Raw genomic sequence first — 19,942 nt, forward strand, 5'->3', positions numbered from 1 at the left:
CCTTGAGAAAGTTAGTAGCGCTCAGTTTATTTCCACCCTAGGTCTTGTCAGGGGTTATTGGCAGGTTCCACTTACAGAAGAGGCTAGTAGGTATGCGGCGTTCATTTCACCAATGGGAACATTCCGTCCTAAAGTGTTGAGTTTTGGTTTGAAGAACGCGCCATACTGCTTTTCAAGCCTCATGTATAAAGTGTTGCGGGGACAGCAAGAATTCGCTTTAGCGTATCTAGACGACGTAGCGATATTCTCCGCATCCTGGCCTGAGCATATGGCCCACTTGCGGGCAGTGCTAACCCGCCTGCGCGATGCGGGCTTGACAGTCAAGGCTCCCAAGTGCCAGTTAGCACAGGCCGAGGTTGTCTACATCGGTCACGTGATTGGACGGGGTCGTCGCCGCCCCTCTGAAATAAAGGTGGCCGCTGTGCGAGACTTCCCGCAACCGCGCACGAAGACCGATATTCGGTCGTTCTTAGGTGTCGCCGGCTACTATCAGAGGTACATCCCCAGGTACTCTGATATCGCGGCTCCCCTGACGGATGCTCTAAGAAAAACAGAGCCCCAAACAGTCGTATGGGACGAGACAAAGGAAAGAGCTTTTAGCGCCCTAAAGAGCGCCCTAACAAGCCAGCCTGTGCTACGATCGCCAGACTACACAAAAGGGTTCGTTGTTCAGTGCGATGCTAGTGAGCGAGGCATGGGCGTTGTACTGTGCCAACGGGGAAATGGAGAAGTGGAACACCCCGTCCTGTGTGCTAGTCGTAAGCTGACCAGTCGTGAGCAGGCGTACAGCGCCACCGAGAAAGAGTGTGCGTGTCTCGTGTGGGCTGTTCAGAAATTGTCATGCTATCTAGCCGGCTCGAGGTTTATCATTGAGACGGATCACTGCCCTCTCCAATGGCTGCAGACCATCTCTCCCAAAAATGGCCGCCTCCTGCGCTGGAGCCTCGCTTTGCAACAATATTCCTTTGAGGTGCGTTACAAAAAGGGGAGTCTCAACGGTAACGCCGATGGCTTAAGTCGAAGCCCCTAACGTAGGAATCAGCCTCAGAGTTGTTTGTTACTGATGTTTTTCTTCCTGAGGCAGGATTTTTAACATATTGCTTTTGTTTAGTGTTTCAAAGTGATGACGTGCTTTCTAGGGCAATTTTCCTATTTGTGGACGGGTTCTGAGTGCTGCTAGACTACTGTAAGGAACTAGGCAGTGGTATAAAAGGGGAAAGAGCCTGGCAGGACTTGGTGAGGGTTGTTTCGTGCTTGCTGACTGAGCGATTGAGTTTCGGCGTAGTTCTAACGCTTGCCGGGAACGAGAACAAAAATGTCAACTCTCCCGAAGTCACTTTGCAGTGTCCTGTGTGAACCTGAACGAGAGAACGAGGCCTTCTCTGTGCGCTGCGCTCAAGAAATGCCGAAGGACGCCCGACTTCGGTTATGAGCATCATCGAGCGACATCCCTCCGGACAGCGGATGCAGTCCCCTGACCATCGGGATCTCTTTCCCCCGGCGGGGCGGTCTGTTACGTTTCGCCTACAACGCGCGGTATAGCCGCCGCGGATGCAACGGACGCCGGGGCTTCGTTCAAAGCGGCGGACATTTTGGCCCGTTCAGCGCCGCCGATACGCCTCTCCGCCCAGCGCGTCCAGGCATGCTTCAATGCCACGTGTCTTCAAGCGTGCGTGTGTGTGTGTGTGCATGTTGGTGCCCACGCTTGTCAAAGCGCGGCAGCCGGGGAGAGGAGCTCCCCAAGTGTGAAGCGAGGAGGTCTGACCGGCGCCGGCCCGGCGGATGCGTCACTACCCTCGTCCCAACGTGTCTCTCAGCCTGTCCGAGCCGCGCATCACGTGCGCCTCTGACGAGGCGTTCCTTCATCCCCTCGACTCCGAGAGTATAAGAGCAGCTGCTCCCGGACGCCGAGAGAGGCTCCGATTTCTTCCGTTGAGTTACGTGCGCTCGCGTCTCTCCACTTCGGTCGACCTGACCGCCCGCTGTTTTGCGATGCTAGAATAAACAAGTTGTTCTGTTACCAGTCGACTCATGCTTTGCCGCGACCTTCGGATGCTTCCAGTTGTGCCCCAGGCCGCCAGGCCAACGCTACCCTTGGGGCTTGCGACCCATTTGCAACAACGGGCGTCAGCGCCGAGATTACAACAACTCGTGCCAGCGGTGCGATTCCAACAGAGCTCTTCAAGTGTAGAATACCGAGCAAGGCTGGGTATGAAAGCCATTTTCTAACCACTCTACCTAGGTTAGACGCCGAAGCAACAGATAGATTATCAGAAGATATCACAGCAAAGGAGATCGAAATGGCCATTGAAGACCTTAACCCTGGAAAATCACCAGGACCTGATGGCCTAACAGCAGTTTTTTGCAAAGCCTTTTGCTCCAAGATAGCCATCTTATTAGAACGTGTTTTTATGGAGGCGTATCAAGAAGGTCGTTTGCCACCGTCCTTTAAAGGGAGTATACAGTCTTGATACCAAAAAGCGATGACGCAAATAAACTTAACAAAGTAACGGGCTACAGGCCAATTACGCTGGCAAAAGTAGATTATAAAGTTTTAATGAAGATATTTGCGCGGAGACTACAAGGGGTTATTGGTGCTTTAGTAGGACCGCATCAGACCTGCGGGATAAGAGGGAGGTCTATATTTACTAATATCCATGTGGCTCGCAGCATTCTTGAAGCTTGTGATGCAGATTTTAGGAAAGTCGCTATGTTACAAATTGATCTAGAAAAGGCGTTTGACAGAGTATGTCGTAATCTCCTGTTTACAATTCTTGGTTATGTCGGTGTTGGATCACGGATAACAGAGGGAGTTAAAATGGCATACAATAATTGTACAACTAACCTCACTGTCAACCATAAGCTAACTGAAAGGATTGAAGTGCGTTCCTCTGTTCGTCAGGGGTGCCCCCTGTCACCGCTTTTGTTCGCAATATATCTAGAGGCTCTCTGTAAAAGAATTATTGATATTCCGGATGTGCGAGGATTCAGCCTAGAAGGGTGTGAGGTGCGTTTATTAGCTTACGCTGATGATGATGTTTTCTGTGATGATAAGGAGAGTGTTCGAGCTACCATGACAATTATGCGTGAGCTTTGTGACATGACGGACAGCAATATAAACCTGAATAAGTGTGTCGGCTTGTGGCACGGCCGGTGGCAAACAACGCCGCGTGTTTTTGAAGGTATGCAGTGGAAGCTCACGCCTGGGATTTATCTTGGTGTACCGTTAGCACACATCGAGACACTAAAGACTTATGGAATGGCAAAGTGCAGGAATTAAAAGCTCAAAATGATAAGTGGGCCGGACGTGACCTCTCTATATTCGCATGTGCGGCTATATGCAGAATCTTCCTGGTGAGCAAGCTGTGGTATCTTATGCAAGTCCTGAGCTGTTCCTGATTCAACTTCAAGAAATTCCATAGAGTATTTGCTGTTTTTGTGTGGCAGTCTGAATATGAAAGAACAAGCAAGAAGAACTTGTTTCGCAAGTTGGGTGAGGGGGGGCTTGTCATTACCAAATTTATACTTAAAGCAACTGATTTCCAGATTTTTGTTCTTACGAGACACGACAAATCCTTTCTTGCAAACAGTTATCAAGTCCGATTGAGCAATGTCTTACCTAACTTTGTTGTCTCGATGAGGGAGGGTGGGTGTTACGCAACGAGTAAATTTTCGCGTGAGGTGGTCGTAGCATTTAGATTTTTAAACCACCACTTTTCCATAGAATATTTGGCTACAGTCAGTCGTAAGCGGATAAGCTCGGATTTAATAGATATTATGTTCCCAGAACCATTATATCGATTAATGTACCGCGAAGGCCAAGGGAAAGATGTGCTAAAACGTGTGAAACGAATGATTGTACCAGGGGGAGTGAAAACATTCTTTTTTAAACATGCCTGTGAAAACATGCCTAGAAGAAAGAGGGGACTATTTACCATGGGGGGCTAGCTGTTTGATTTGCAAGAAACCAGAAACGATGGAACACGTTTTTCTAGACTGTTGGAGTGTGGTCTTCTTTTGAGATATTATCCAAAGAACTGTTAAAAAAGAATTGCCGTTAACAGCGCATGGTATCCGTTACCTATCCACAGGACAAGACAGTATACCTTATGACATATATATACACTATATAGACCAGAATACGCTAGCCTCGCACCCAGACTAACCGAACGCATACTCTCGCACCCGGATTGCCCGGTCGACCAGCGCCATATTGTACTGGGCTGCCAAAGTGTGTTCGCCGGCGACCTGTAGACATGGCAAGCGCCAGCTCTAGGACTCCAAAGTGCGGAAATGTGCCCGTTCACGCGCATCCAAAGTACAAGAAGTCATCTGGGCATCATTGCGTCGTGTTTGGATGCCAAAATAACCAGCCGGAAAGGAGCAGGTTGCTTAGCGCTGTTTGCGAAGAGCACAATACAAGTAGGGAATCGTGCCGGTGCGGTGTTTTCAGCCTGCACCGATTTCCATCCGCAACGAAGAATGACAAGCTGCGCCACCGGTGGATAGCTGTAGTGAATAGAAAGAACTACCAACCCAGTAAAAATGCACGAGTGAGTATTCGATCTGTGTATATTTTGGTGCCACGTTCAACTTTGCGCCCTACGAACGTAATATGTGTAACACGCAGGTTTGCTCCGAGCACTTTCTGGACAACAAGCCTGCAAAGCAGAATCCCGCGCCGGTGCTTCGCCTTGGCCATAACAAGAAGGCAAGCCTTTTCGTGTTTTCATTCAGGCAGAGCTCCCGACGGTTAAGCGGAACAGATGAGTTTGCGGTTAGCGATACTTGCAGCTGGTGCACGGCATGACCATTAAGCGTGAACGACAAGTTGTAGGCAATAGTATGTTGCCCTGCTGGTGAGCGTTATTGTTAATGAAAGTAAACCGAAGTCCGCTCGTCACGTAGCTTGCGTCCACAAAAACGTAGACGACTGCTCGTCGCCGAAGGTGTTCTTGCAGCGCGCCTGTCTTTCCGAGCTGGTGTTGCAGGTGTCATTCGTAACGAATTCATTTGAGCCTCCTGAGCTCTAAACTGCATGCGGGCTGTTTGGCGAGGAAAATAAGGTGCTTAATCATTGTTTTTTTGTAACAAAATTTTGCCCGTTCTCACCAGTTTTTTTTTTTTCTTACTGTTTTTTCTGAGGGAACGCCAACAATCCGATATGGCCTCGCGCAAGCGAAACAGTTCTGATACCAGGTAGCTGCAGTTGCTGAGGCTAATTTTGTGGAATGCAGGTGCGGTTGTTGTCTTGTACCAAAGGGGTCCCTGATGATGCAGTTTTAAGTAGGAATGGTAATTTTATGTGCCCTGTCATGGTTTGTGCAACTGTACAACACCTACATCTGTCATGCTCGCCCTGTTAAACGGGTTTTGACTGCACATGTAGTTGAACATTATAACTACTGTAGTTCCTCATTTTCCAATGAGTGCAGGTTTAGCATCATATGCTGCTTGTTCGCGTGCTTGTGTTCTGAATGTTGTACTCTTAAGTGGTTGTACGATACAATTGGCCTGGTGTATTTTCCATTTCATTTTGAGAGGACTTTATATCTTCGCAACAGTGATGGCATGGGAAAGAACTACAGCCCTTCTTACTATAACATCTATTTTGTTTTCAATGTGCAGGTGGTGAAGGGCAGGCGTCTGCTAATCAGGCAGTCAAACGACCTCGCCAGTTGGTTGCCAAACGCGGCCAACGTAGTATTGACCATGACAAACACGACCAAACTGAAAGTGCAGAGGACAATGTTCTGCGTGCTTTAATAAAATGTGGCACCAACACAGTGCTGTAAAATCCTTCACAGGTTACGTGCCAAAAAGATCACACGTGTTCTAGCATATAGCGCGCGGTTTGTACAAACGTAATAGCGTACTTACCCGATATATTTGCTTCTGCACAGCACTCAGTGTGACCATTGCGGACTTGCATGAGGTCTTGAAGTTTGATTGAATCGAGACAGCGAAAATGACAGGTTAGAAAAAACGCGAAACACGCCTTCCGCCCAGCTAAAAAGCCCAAGTTACGCTTTCGCGCCGGGTCGCATCTCCCAGCGTGGCAGCCCAGGCCTGCTACTTCGCGGCGCTTGGGATAGATGGCGCGACCGGCGCTCATCAATATGGCGGCGCGCTTAGAATTCACGGCGTTCTGGTGTATACACGATGGGAATAAAAGCGCAAACGTGTTCGCACAACCTTACTCGCAAGCACGCGAAAGATACAGACAGATACTGCAGATAATTGTCGCGGGCGCACCTACGTGTGTCTAAAAAAAAAGAAGTAAAAAACATTACTCCTCGTCGGGGAATCGAACCCCGGTCTCCCGCGTGACAGGCGGGGATACTGGCCACTATACTAACGAGGAGACAAGGGAGGCGTCAGTTAAAGCACTATATACACGATGGGAATAAAAGTGCAAAAGTTTTCGCACAACTTCGTTTGCAAGCGCGCGAAAGAGAGATACAGATACTGCAGATAATGGTCGCGGGTGCACCTACGTGTGTCTAAAAAAAACGAAAAGAAAAAAAGAAGAAGTAAAAACATTACTCCCCGTCGGGGAATCGAACCCCGGTCTCCCGCGTGACAGGCGGGGATACTGGCCGCTATACTATTTTTTTTTCTTTATTGCCAGTCCTCGACATATCACAACACAAATTCCTAAATGAGATAAACAAAGACCAAAGAAGCAAAAAGGAATGAATACACAAACGGAACAAAGAACAGTAATAATTACATTCGCTGCCGTCCGCTACTGTGGCACGACGTTGTCGGATTAAAATTCCTTTAGTGCTGTAAGGGGTTCAACCCTCGACAGCCACTCAGGAACAGGCTGTTGCAACTTCATCACTTCCACATACCGTTGCATGGATTCACAAAAGTACAGACGCGCCGTTCGGGCATCCGGGTCACAATGGTAACCCGCCATCCTTGCGCGCCATAAACAGTGGAGGCCCGTAAGCATGATCAGGTCGTACGGGAAACCCTCGTCGTCATATACTGGCAGAAACCTGATTCCGTGGGGATCTATAGGTAGCTCCTTTTTTAGAGTCCTTTGTAACACGTCCCAGAAAAAGACCCCTTCCCAACAGTGGATGAAGACATGATCTATGCTTTCTGTTTTTTTACATATATGGCAGTGGGTTCCCCATGGCATGTAGAACCCACGTTGTTCAAGGAAGATTTTAACAGGTAGAGTACCGGTGTGTAATTTAAAAAAGAACGATTTAGTGGCTGGTTGAACTGGCATCTTTTTCACCCTTTTCAATACATCTAGGCCTGGGCCTCCACTGTACGGGGCTCTGTACATAGGTACCAGCACAACACTGTCAATAAATCACGATATAACTTTTTCCGTTTTACACTCCACAAATATGCACTTGAAAAACGAACACGCAAGAAGAAAACACTCTGAACTATTTCCCGAAAGAAACCACGGACTGGTCCTGGCATTATTTCGGTACCTACAACGAATTTGGGAAGTGATCTTGACAGCCTCATTTGGATCACCGTGCGCAGAAATGGTTCGTTTGTATCTCGAAAGAAGAAGAATATATTCACCAGTTGACGCAAGAAAAGGTGCGCCAACCCCAGACCACCATCCTTCACACGTCGGAAGAGATTATCTCGGCTGCATCGCTCCCAGCTCGATGCCCACACGAATACAGCGAACACGCGGTGCAGTTTCTGCACATTAATACGAGAGCACTGTAGGACCTGCATTACGTACCAGATCTTTGACACGAGAAACATGTTGCCCGCTGTAGCTCTCGCGAACATTGACAAGTGAACGGCGTTCCATCGGTCGGCTTTTTCTTTTAGTTCTTTTGTCCGCTCCTTCCAGTACTCGCTACTGTCGTTGTAGGCATCAAGGGGGGCTCCAAGGTACTTAACTGGCGTCGTGACCCAGTTTACGCTCGAAAAGTGGTCTGGTGTAGACGCCCATCTTCCATGCCAAAACCCCAAACATTTCTGCCAGTTAACGTAGCTGTTAGTGACGTTACCAATTTTTTTGACGATATCAACAGTATTCAATACACTTTGTTTGTCTTTACAGCACACAGCCACATCGTTAGCGTATGCCAGTAGCTTCACTTCTGCTGATTGAAGACTAAACCCCTTAATACATTCATTTTCGATGATGGCCAGACATAGCGTTTCTATGTAGACACAAAACAGGAGTGTACTGAGTGGACAACCCTGGCGAACGGAGCACTTCACGTTAATGGGGGCCCCCAACATCTGATTAACTATAAATCTGGTATAGCAGCTCCGGTACGCCATGGTCACCCCTTCAGTGATTATGTGGCCAAAATTAACGTGTTCAAGGGTGGTAAGCAATATGTCGTGAGAAACACAATCAAATGCCTTCTCCAAGTCTAGCTGGAGGATGGCTACTGCATCGCACATGGCGTCACAGCACTACAGCACACACTTCATATTATGGATGTTAGTGAAAATGGTTCTTCCACGAATACCACACGTCTGGTGTGGGCCAACTACTTCCTGAATAACTGACTGGACCTGTCGTGCCAACACCTTCATCAATATTTTGTAGTCGCAGTTAGTAAGCGCTATGGGTCGGTAGGAGGAAAGTTGCTTGAGCTTTTCGGTCTCTTCTGTTTTCGGTATTAGTACTGTATGGGACTGGCCAAACGATGGTGGAAGTATTTTCAGTTCATATGCTTCATTGAAAACTGCTGTTAAGATAGGAGCTAGGTGGCTTTTGAACGATTTGCACCAAGCGGCACAAAGACCGTCTAGACCTGGCGACTTCACAGGATTCAGGTCTTCGTTGGCTTTCATCACTTCATGTTCTGTTAATGGTCGTTCTAAGGTTTCTTTAACCTCACTCGACAGCTGTGGGATTCATTGCAAAAATAATTTCTTGAAATCGTGCATGTTGACAGGCCTGAATGCGAAAAGTTCTTTGTAATGCTCAAAGAAAGCACCCCCTATATTATTGTTATCCGTTAATACCACCCCTTCATATTCGATAGCCTCAATCTGCTTACGTCTCGAGTGCCTTTTTTCTAGCCCCAGTGCTCTTTTCGTTGGCGTTTCCCCGCATGATAGCCTTTCTGCTCTGGCGAGCACTAGCGCACCTCGGAAGCGCTCTTCGTCGAATACCTCGAGCTTCTTCTTAACGGCGCGCATATCTTGTTGGCAGGCGCCAGGTTGCATGCATTCAAGCTTCGCAAATTTTTCTAGCAATGTTGTTAAATCCTTTTCTCTGGCCTTTTGTTCATATCGCAGTACGCTACTTGTTTCGATTGCCTTCAATTTAATGCTTTGTTTCAGCAACTCCCATTCCTCACCAAATTTCATAGAACTGTCTGTTCCAAAAGAATTCAGAGCAGCCACTACATTTTCGTTAAACGTTTCATCCCGTAACAGCTCTGCATTCAATTTTCATAGTTCCCAGACGAACTTGTTTCGTTCTTTCTTCCTGCCCACCGTGCATTTTACCAGGCAGTGGTCAGAATATGATATGGCCGTAACTGTGTAGCACTGGCATTTTTCAACTACGTCATATGAAAGATAGATACGGAATAAGCGTGCGTGACTTGTGCCCCGAAAATGAATGTAGCTTACGTCTCCGCGACCGCGAAAACACTCTGCGATATCTTCTAATTCGAATTCATGTGTAATCTCCGCCAGGATATGCCTACTTTTGTCACAAACCACGCGACGCGTAGACCTATCCTCAGCTTTCAATAAGCAGTTGAAGTCGCCTACACAGGCTATCATTTTTTGCACATGTAAATGATGCTTTAAACTCAAAAAGAAATTTGCCCTCTCTTGCACAGTATTAGGCGCATAAATGCAAAACACGCGCCATTGGACATTACAATAGCTGAAGTCACAAAAGACAAGTCGACCAGAAGTACAGGAGAAGTAACCATCTATGACAAGACCAGGGAGCTTCCTCACGAACAGCACACACCCTGCCGAAGTCCCTAAGGCGTGGCTCACTACCGTATAGTAGTTATACGTGAACCTTTGCACCATGCTCCCGGTCTCCTCCTCGCCGTCTACCTTCGTTTCTTGCACGACTAAAACGTCGAGGTCGTGGTCCACTAGTAGTCTGTAAACCTGACTCTGTTTCCTTTTGGCGGCCAGACCTCGAACGTTTAGCGCGCCGAGGCTAAGCGACGGGTTGGTAGCCATTATTGATGAAAACCCGAGGGGAGAAGGCCCGGAGCATGGTGCTCACCTTAAGGTCTAGCTGACCGCTAGACGCCTCCGTGGCCATCCGGTGGCCGTCGCCCGGGTTCCTCTTTGGTCGGCTTCGGGGTAAGCCTACGGTCAGTCTCCAGGTTCGGATTAGGCTTGAGGGTGGAGCGCCTTCCGGGTAGCGTCTTAGCGGGTGGTGCCTCGGAGTCACCGCCGGCCTTTCCGTCGACTTTCTCTTCGTGCTGCAGGGATCTCTTGACCGGTGCCGAGACGGATTCGACGCGGACGCTAGCAGGGGTCGCGTTGTCGTCCGCCTCTGCCTGCGTTGCTTCCGTAGCTGGCTGGTGTGGCTCTAATTTTCTTGCGGGGCCGTCTTCACGGTCTCGACTGTAGCTGCTGGTTCCTTGGGGGGAGGGATATTATTCCTTCCTAATTCGGCCTGCTTGGTCGTCGCGCCGGTTTCTGCCGCCACTTTGCCTTTTCCAGCTCCCGTGGCCGCTTCCTCCGCCTCGGTCACGTCCAGCACATGGTCTAACGTCGACGGCTCGCTCTCCGCCGAACCCGCGGCTACTGCGTATGAACGCGCACAGTCCGCGTCGTTGTGTCCAAAAAGCCTGCACCGCGAGCAACGGGGAACCTTGCATTCACGACGAACGTGGCCAGAGCCCCGGCAGCGCAGGCACTGCATGGGACGACCAGGGGCTACGACCAGCGCAAGCTCGCCGGCGACGCAGATCTGGTGGGGCAGGTCGTCGACTTTCATTCCAGCCTTCAGCTGCAGCAGCACTGCTCGGGTCGTCGAGCCCTTGTCGGAAACGCCATCCACTCGCCAGCGCTCCCGGGTCACTTCCGTCACTTTGCCGAAGGAGGTCAGCGCGGTCTTCACGTCTTCGTCGTCCACCCCATGCAGAAGCCAGTGGATACGAAGCTTCACCTGTTGTTCCTTGGGGTCGATGACCAGGCAGCGACGCCCCTTCACCTGCAGCTCCTTCAGGGCCGCCAGCTTTTGGGCAGCCTCGGCTGCCTTCATCGTCACAGCCCATACATGGTTGATTTGGTATGCTCCAAGGGCGACGACGCCAGAGAGCATACCAACAGCTTGAAGTGCGTCTCGAAAATCTTCTACACGAAACGGGCGAACACGAGCGTCGCCGTGCAAAAAAAACTGTGTTTAAAACAGTACCTCCTGTAGGTAGCCGAGGCTAAATTATCTGGTAATCCTTATCTTTTTCTGTCGAAAGCCTGCTGCCGCGGCAAACAGCCGCATATGTCGCTCCATTGGAGCCCATGATCCGGCGATCCGTTCAGCTCGGGAGCTGGAAGCAGAATCACTGCACCACGACCACTATACTAACGAGGAGACATGGCAGGCGTCAGTTAAAGCACTATATACATGATGGGATGGGATTCTTGTAGCCAAGGTTTCACGGGAAGAGTTCCAGTATGCAATTGGAAGAAAACGTTTTAACCCCAGATCGCACTGGCATCCGTTTCACTCGCTTCAATACATCTGCTCCTGTGCTTGGTGAATACATAGATCGGTACATAGGAACAGGCATACAAACGTCAACGAGGTCCGTATACAATTTTTTGCTTGCAACAATAGCAAGATAATCAAATGAAAAGCGAGCATGCAAGAATTCTACGGACCAAGCTACCACCCGTAAAAATCCGCGGAGACTTGCGCCATTTGCCGTTCTTGAGGTTACGATAAATTGAGGTAACGCATTTCGTAAACGTAGTTGGGCACACTGTTCGCAAGAAGGGATCCTTCTGATCTCGTAAAAAAAGAAATCTTGAGACAACGTGCCTAAAAAACAAATGCGCCAAACGAAGGCCTCCTGACTTCACCGACCGACAAAAATTAGTGCGGCTCGTTCTCTCCCATGTGGATCCCCATATAAAAACAGCGCATGCTCTGTGTATCTTTTGGATGGTCATTCTTGACATGCACAGTGCTTGCAGTACATACCAGATTTTTGCAAGAAGGAAAACATTGCATACGGCTGATCTCGCGAAGATCGATAAATTTCTACCTCCTTACTTCGTTGTTTTAACTTTAACTTGCACTAGTTCTTCTTGCCAATAGTCTTTTGTATCATGATAATATTGCAGAGGTACCCCAAGGTACCGCGCAGGGGTCGTGGTCCACTGCATATTTCCGAAAAATTCTGTTTTATCTTTCCAATTACCATGCCAGATGCCGAATGACTTACTCCAGTTTATCGCACTTCCGGTCACCTTGCAGAATCTGTTCGCCACTTCTACTGCATTAGAGATGCTTTGCTTGTCTCGACAGAATATGGCGATATCGTCTGCGTTCGCGAAGGTTTTAACTTCTCTGGAGTCCATTGCAAATCCCCTTATGTTATTACTACTAATAACCTTTAAGCAAAATGGCTCAACGTACAATGCAAAAAGTAGAGACGATAAGGCGCATCCTTGGCGGAGTGCTGACTTAATTTCTATCATAGCCGTAGGCTGTTTGTTAACTATTAGTTTCGTAGATACGCCAGCGTAGCACATTTTAACACCTTGCAAAAGAACAGAACCTATCTTGGCATGTTTTAAAACAAGAAAAAGGATTTCATGTGCCACTCTGTCAAGCGCTTTTTCAAGATCAAGTTGCAACAGTGCTACCTTTTCTGAGAAGGCGTCACAACTTTCCAGTATTGTTCTCGCTACATGTATATTGGTGACAATGAATCGTCCTGTTATGCCACTTGTCTGGTGCGACCCTACTAATTGCTGTATCACATTTTGGAGTCTGCGTGCAAGAACCTTCGTGTATATTTTATAATCTGTGCTTGTGAGACTTATCGGGCGGTACGCCCCTGTCGACAGTAGTACATGAGGGTCGTCGGACTTCGGTATCAACACCGTGTGACTCTGACGAAAAGAAGGGGGCAGCACGCAGTTCTCATACGCTTCCGCAATTACTTTATGAAGGGCAGTGGCTATGTCTTGCTTAGAAGCTTGGTAGAAAGCGGCGCTGAGACCGTCTGGCCCTGGCGTTCTTCCGGAACTTAGTGAGTCGATCGCCCATTTTATTTCTTCTAAAGTAATCAGTTCTGCGAGCCTTTCAGTTACTTCCCTTTCAAGGCTTGGCAATAGCGACAGGAATTCAGTATCGAATCCTTCATCGCGAATGCGTTCTTGCCCTAGTAGTTCGCAGTAATGCTCATAAAAGGCCTGTCTTATTGTTTCTTTATCTCGTACAACCTCACTGCCGTATGTTACGGCTGTTATCTTGTTCCGCGAGGCATAAGCTCGTTCGTCCCCGAGTGAGCGGTTTGTCGGCTGTTCTCCGCACCATAACTTTTCTGCGCGTGCGCGTACGACGGCCCCTTTGTATCTTTCAGCTTCGACTAGTTCTAACTGGGATTTAATTTCTTTTATTTCCTTCGTATACTTTCTGGGACTGACATTCTCAACACTTAAATAAAAATTTAAATTATTTTGCATTTCTAATTCTTTTTTCTTTTCCTCTCGGCGCAAGGCACCAGACCTCTCTATGGCTAACATTTTAACGTCTTGATTGAAATTCTCCCACGCTTCTGCATAACTTTTGCGTTCTGTCTCGAACCATCCGTGAAGGCTATCATGAACACCCATCAAAAATAATTCATCTTCTAAGAGCTTAAAGTTAAATTTCCACAACTCCCAGTTAAAACTGGTCGGCTTTTTCGGACCAACTACAAAGTTGACTAAGCTGTGATCGGTAAAGGAAACTTCATATAGAAACCACAATGGTATTATATCCGCTGAAACGTAGGGGCGATCCAACCTGGCTTGACTATTTCGCTGATAGTGGGTGAATGGTGGCGTCTCTGCATTGGACGTCACATCCCCAACATCCCCTAAATTGTATTTTTCCATCGCTACGTTCAAAGTCTGCACACTTGCATCATGAATAGGTGCCATGGGTTTCCCACTCTGTCTTTTACATTACAGACGCAATTGAAATCACCCATCATCACAACAATTCGATCACACTGCAAATGGTTTTCAACACTTTCAAAGAAATTCTTTCGGTCGTTCACCTTGTTAGGCGCATACAAGCAAATGACGCGCCACTTAATATCACAGAAACATAAATTAGAAACAATAAGCCGCCCTCTATCGTCTGTGAACGCAGTTTCTACTGAGAGGCCTATAGCGCTTCTCAGAAAAAGCGCACAACCACCTGAAGTACCGCATGCGTGCGAAACACACACGTAAAAACGTGACCTAAATGATTGCAACATTTGATCTGTCCCTTCTTCACTATCGACTTTTGTTTCTTGTACACCGATTACATCAAGATTCTTTTTCATGAGCAGGCGACAAAGCTGATATTGCTTGCGCCTTCCTGCAAGGCCTCGGACAATAATTGTACCAAATCGTAAGGCTGTGTCCAGACGTATTTTCATGGTAATGTGAGCCGGCGCGTGAGACTAAAGTCCTTCTTAAACAGACTACTGACACTCACTTTGTTCGAATGCGACGTCAGATTTTACATCCTCCCCTCCCCCACCTCAGTACTCACACATACTGCGAACACTTGCTGGGGGCTCACGTCGGTCCCGACGCTGGCCCTTTCCTGCCAGGTGGGGTATTAGGCGTCGGCTTGAAGCTTGACCGACGGCCACTCGGTGTTTTCGCAAGCGGTTCCTCGTGGCTTGATCCAGTTGATCCTCCGTCCTTTTTCTCGTTAGCTTCGAGTGGACGCTTTACCGGGCCCGCTCCTTTAAGGGGCTCCGTCGTGTCCATGGGACTCGGAGATTGTCCGAGCGATTCCGCAGGCACGTTGCTTGTCTTGTTCTTGTCATTATTTTCCGCGTGCTGCTCTTTTTCTTTAGCTCGAGCGGGCTTCTCCTCTAATTCTTTGGTGTCCGCTTTCTTCGCTGGTTCACGGGTGCCTTCCTTTGGATCAGGACGTTGCACCACGCCACCTTTTCCAGCCGTCTCTTCAGCATCGAATGCGTCCATTGTGTGCTCCTGGATGACTTCATCACTTTTGGATGGTCCCGCCACATTCGCGTACGTTTGCACGCGCGAGCTTTCGTCGTGCCCGACGCGTCGACACAAAGCACAGCGCGGTAGGCGACACTCTCGCCTGATATGACCTGTGCGATTACACCTCAGGCAGAGCGGGGCACGCCCAGGCGCAAGCAGCAGTGTCATGATGCCGGCGACCCGAAGTTGATGCGGGAGGTCGTCTATGGTAACTCCGGGTTTCAGCTTCATCGATACGATGCGGGTTGACGAACCTTTATCGGTGATGCGTTGCACACGCCAGCGTTCCCTGAAGACCTCCGTAACCTTCCCAAAACGCGCGAGCGCGGCGCGGACGTCGTCATCTTGCACGTTGTGAAGGGGCCAGTAGAGCTTAAGCCGCACATCCTGGCTGGCTGGGTTAACCACCAGGCAGCGACGCTCCTTAACCGTAATGTCTCCAAGGGCCAGCATTTTCTTCATAGCATCTGGGCTTCTGAAAGTAACCGCCCACACGTGGTTCATCTAGAAAGCCCCCAAGGCGTCAACCTCGGGAAGCAGACCCAGACGAACCAGCGTGTCTCGAAAATCTTCGACTCGGTAGGGCCTTGCCTTTACGTCTCCGTGAAAAAAGAGCGTGTTGGCCACGCATGGTCCTGTAGGCAGAGGCGGCAAAATAACTTGGTAGTCCTGGCTATCCATAGCAGCATTCCTGTGACCGCGGCTCGTCTGAGCCGCAAACACCGCCCCAATGGAGCAAGGCATTCTGCGTCCGCACCGAACGGTAGCCGGAAGTAGAATCCACTATCGTATCCAGCTTTTCTGGACACAAGGGTTTAGTTCGCGTGAGTGCCACCACGTGGCGTACTGACCTTAAGCTTTTCAAACTTCCTGCGGTGACGCGTGATGACGTCAACAAAACAAAAATAATATAATTAAAAGCTTTCCCTGCGCATTCAACTTCGCCACAATGCATGTCCCGCCGGCGTTATCAGTGTTCTTGATAAAGCGTAGCCGCTCGTCGCATGGAAATTACTCGTCATCCTAAGAGCGTTTAGTCGCGACGAGCAATGGTTGATTCTGGGCTTTTGATACGGTTCTTTTTTTTTCTTCTTGTTATTTTTTCTTTTTCTTTTGATTCTACGTAGTAAAGAAGCTAGGCCAACCGTCAGAAGCTCTTCGTGGCAGCCTTTCGTCAGTCGGCACGCATTGTTAACGTCCGAACATCGCACAGCGTTTACTAGAGACGCCGTCGCGGACGGATTTTGATTTTCACGTATCGAATTCGTTAAGGTGCACACAATTATTTCACTAGCGACATTGCAATGCGCAGTCATGGGCTACCGCCACAGCTGCACATCTAGATGTGCTTAAGCATTAAGACATATACATGGATATGTTGGTTTTTAACCTTGACACAAAAGTCACGACCCAATAATTCAGCAAACTTTCCCTGTGTCGTCGCAGGGTGTGAGACCGGGCTAGTTTGTATTCCATGCTGCAGTGACTAGCGCAAGAGTGGACACGGGACACTAAAGAGGCGACACCGATAAGCGCAAACTTCCAACTGGGCGCTTGTCCTTATAGCCTCTTAGTGTACGATGGGAATAAAAGCGCAAAAGCTTTCGCACAACCTTACTCGCAAGCGCGCGAAAGATACAAACAGATACTGCAGATAATTGTCGCGGGCGCACCTACGTGTGTCTAAAAAAAAGTAGTAAAAACATTACTCCCCGTCGGGGAATCGAACCCCGGTCTCCCGCGTGACAAGCGGAGATACTGGCCACTATACTAACGAGGAGTTCTTTTTTTTCCTTTATTGCCGGTCATTGGCCCGGATAAAAAATACACATTCACAAATGATCAAATGGCACACTCACAATATGTTAAAACCGACCGCAGAACTTGTGCGGCTGCGCTTGTGCTAAAATTCTCTTATCGCAAATAATAATTCCACAAATGGCAACCACTCTGGGATGCACTCCACCAAGTTTTGTTCCTCCACAAAGTTCAGTGTGCTTTCTTTGAAATACTGGCGAGCCGCTCTTGCATCGAGATCGGTGTGCCTTACCGCCATTCTACATTTTCAAATGCTATGCAGGGCCATAAGCATGATCACATCGAATGGGGTACCATCATCTCTTTCTATTGGCAAGTAGCGAATCCCATACGCATCTAGGGGGAAATCTTTTTTGATTGTGCGCTGGAGCACATCCCAGAGGAAAACGGCATCCCAACAATGCAGAAAAACACGTTCAATTGTCGCCTCCTGCTTGCAAATTGTACAATGAGTGCCCCAAGGAACAAAGAAACCTCTTTCAGCCATCCACGGTTTGACAGTCAGCGTTCCGGAGTGCAATTTAAAAAAGAACGTCTTAGCGCCTGACGGTACTAGCATCGCCTTAACGCGCTTCAGAACATTGTGCCCATGGCTAGCTCTGTAGAGAGACCGATATAAAGGCACAGGAAGAACAACGTCACACAGGTCCTTGTACAGTTTTTTTCCGGTTGACGTCACTCAAATATTGAAGTGAAAAACGCGCTGACAAAAACCTGCATGAAACCACAACTTCACGCAGAAAACCATAAACACCCCCTGGCAAACTGCCCGCTGAGACAACCATTTCGGGCAAGTGTTTGCCCAGGCGAAGTTGGCAGACAGTGTATAAAAACGGGTTTTTTGCGTCCCTGAAGAAAAAAAAAAGCGATTGACTACCTGTCTGAAAAACAAATGTGACAATCCAAGTCCTCCATTTCGAACTCGAAGAAACAAATTGGTGCGACTTGATCTCTCCAAAGACGATGCCCACACAAACACTGCGAACACCCGGTGAATTTTTTGGATGTTTACCCTTGAGCAATGCAAGACTTGGAGGATGTACCAAAGTTTGCTCACTAAAAATATGTTGCAAATTGTGGCTCTGGAAAACATAGACGAATTCCAGCCATTCCATTTGTTTACCCTGTCCCGAAGGTTATCCACTTCACTCCTCCAGTACGACTCACTGTCTTTGTAGCACTGCAGGGAAACACCCAAGTATTTCACCGGAGTCGTAACGAAACTCATGTTGGCAAAAGTGTCTGGGGCCCCACGCCAATCCCCGTGCGAGAATCTCAGGCACTTACCCCAGTTTACCACGCTGCCGCTTAAAGCACAAAAACTTTTAACGCATTTGACAGCCTGCGTTATACTGTCCGCATCAGTGCAAAACGCAGCAATATCGTCTGCATAAGCCAAAAGGCGGACTTCAACCTCGTGCAGTTTAAACCCGCGGACACAGCCATTCTCCATGACACTCAAACAAAAAGACTCAATATACAAGCAAAACAACAGCGGCGAGAGAGGGCAGCCCTGACGCACCGAACGCTTAACTTGGATTCGCGCTCCCACAACCTTGTTGACAATAAGCCGCGTCGAGCAGTCCCGGTACGCCATGGCAACCCCCTCTCTAATTATTCTACCCAAATTCACATAATCTAGAATGCACAAAAGAATGTCATGAGGCACCCGGTCAAACGCTTTCTCGAGATCAATTTGGAGCATTGCCACTCGTGCACCCATGGCATCGCAACATTCGAGGATACTGCGTGCTACGTGTATATTTGAGAAGATAGTTCGGCCTTTAATGCCACACGTTTGATGCGGCCCCACAAGCTTCGCAATGACAGTCTGCAACCTCTTTGCTAAGATTTGCATCATTATCTTATAGTCTCCGTTAGTGAGACAAATTGGGCGGTAAGAAGTTACTCTTCGCAATGCAACGGGATCTTCTGACTTGGGTATAAGAATAGTGTGGTAAGATGAGAAGGACGAGGGTAGTACTTTGAGCTGGAATGCTTCGTTATATACATCCACTAAGGCTGGTGAGATCGCACCTTTGAAATATTTATAAAAGGCTGAGGTTAGACCATCAGGGCCAGGGGACTTCCCCGGATGCATACTTTCAATAGCACTTTTCACTTCCTCTTCCGAAATTGGTTCCTCCAATATTTCTTTCGTACTTTCATCTAGCCTTGGCATCAGTGACAAAAAGTCCTTTTTAAAACGATCAATGTCGACGGCGCAATAAGTGAATAAACCACTGTAGGGCTCGAAAAAAGCACGCTCGATATCTTCTGCTGCGTCGCTAACTTTTCCGCAATATTCGATTTCCGCTATCTGATTGCGGCGCGCATGCCACTTTTCTGATCCTAACGCTCTTTTCGACGGTACTTCTCCTATTATCAGCCTTTCAGCCCTTGCCCGCACCAAAGCACCGCGGTATCTTTCGATATCGAACTGTTCTATTTTATGTTTAAGTGCGCGAATATCGTCCATGAACATGCCGGGCATCCTACATTCCTCACTGATCAATTTTTCTAAATTCCTGCGCGTCTGTTTTTCTTCTGCACCTTTTTCTCTGCATACAGCGCTCGCACGCTCTAAAGCCTTGATTTTAACCGCCTGCTTGAAGTTCTCCCATTTTTCACCAGATGTCGTGTTATCAACAGCATTCATTTCTTCAACTTGCTTCGTTACATCCGCTGTAAACATTTCGTCGCTTAGTAATTTCGAATTAAATTTCCATAGTTGCCACTCGAAGCCCTTTTTCTTTTCTTTCGTGCTTGCTACTCAAAAGCTGACCAAACAGTGACCACTGAATGAAAGTGCGCTCACATGGTACTCCTTACAAAGGGGTATCAAATCAAGGCTCACATACACTCTGTCAAGACGGGCGTGGCTGGCTGCCTGAAAGTGGGTGTACTGCGTAGTCCTCCCACCCCGAGACATTCAGCCACGTCTTCCAAACCA

At 48.3% G+C, this 19,942-nt stretch overlaps 2 non-coding genes across 2 annotated transcripts; both read right to left on the reverse strand.

The window, feature by feature from the left end:
* Positions 1-6,292: 6,292 nt before the first annotated feature.
* On the reverse strand, positions 6,293-6,364 carry TRNAD-GUC (transfer RNA aspartic acid (anticodon GUC)). The gene has a single exon. It is a non-coding gene; the product is annotated as a tRNA-Asp (tRNA).
* Positions 6,365-16,879: 10,515 nt separating this feature from the next.
* On the reverse strand, positions 16,880-16,951 carry TRNAD-GUC (transfer RNA aspartic acid (anticodon GUC)). The gene has a single exon. It is a non-coding gene; the product is annotated as a tRNA-Asp (tRNA).
* Between the last annotated feature and the right edge of the window lie 2,991 nt (positions 16,952-19,942).

The sequence above is a fragment of the Dermacentor andersoni genome, chromosome 4, assembly GCF_023375885.2.
Source record: "Dermacentor andersoni chromosome 4, qqDerAnde1_hic_scaffold, whole genome shotgun sequence".
NCBI lineage: Eukaryota > Metazoa > Arthropoda > Arachnida > Ixodida > Ixodidae > Dermacentor > Dermacentor andersoni.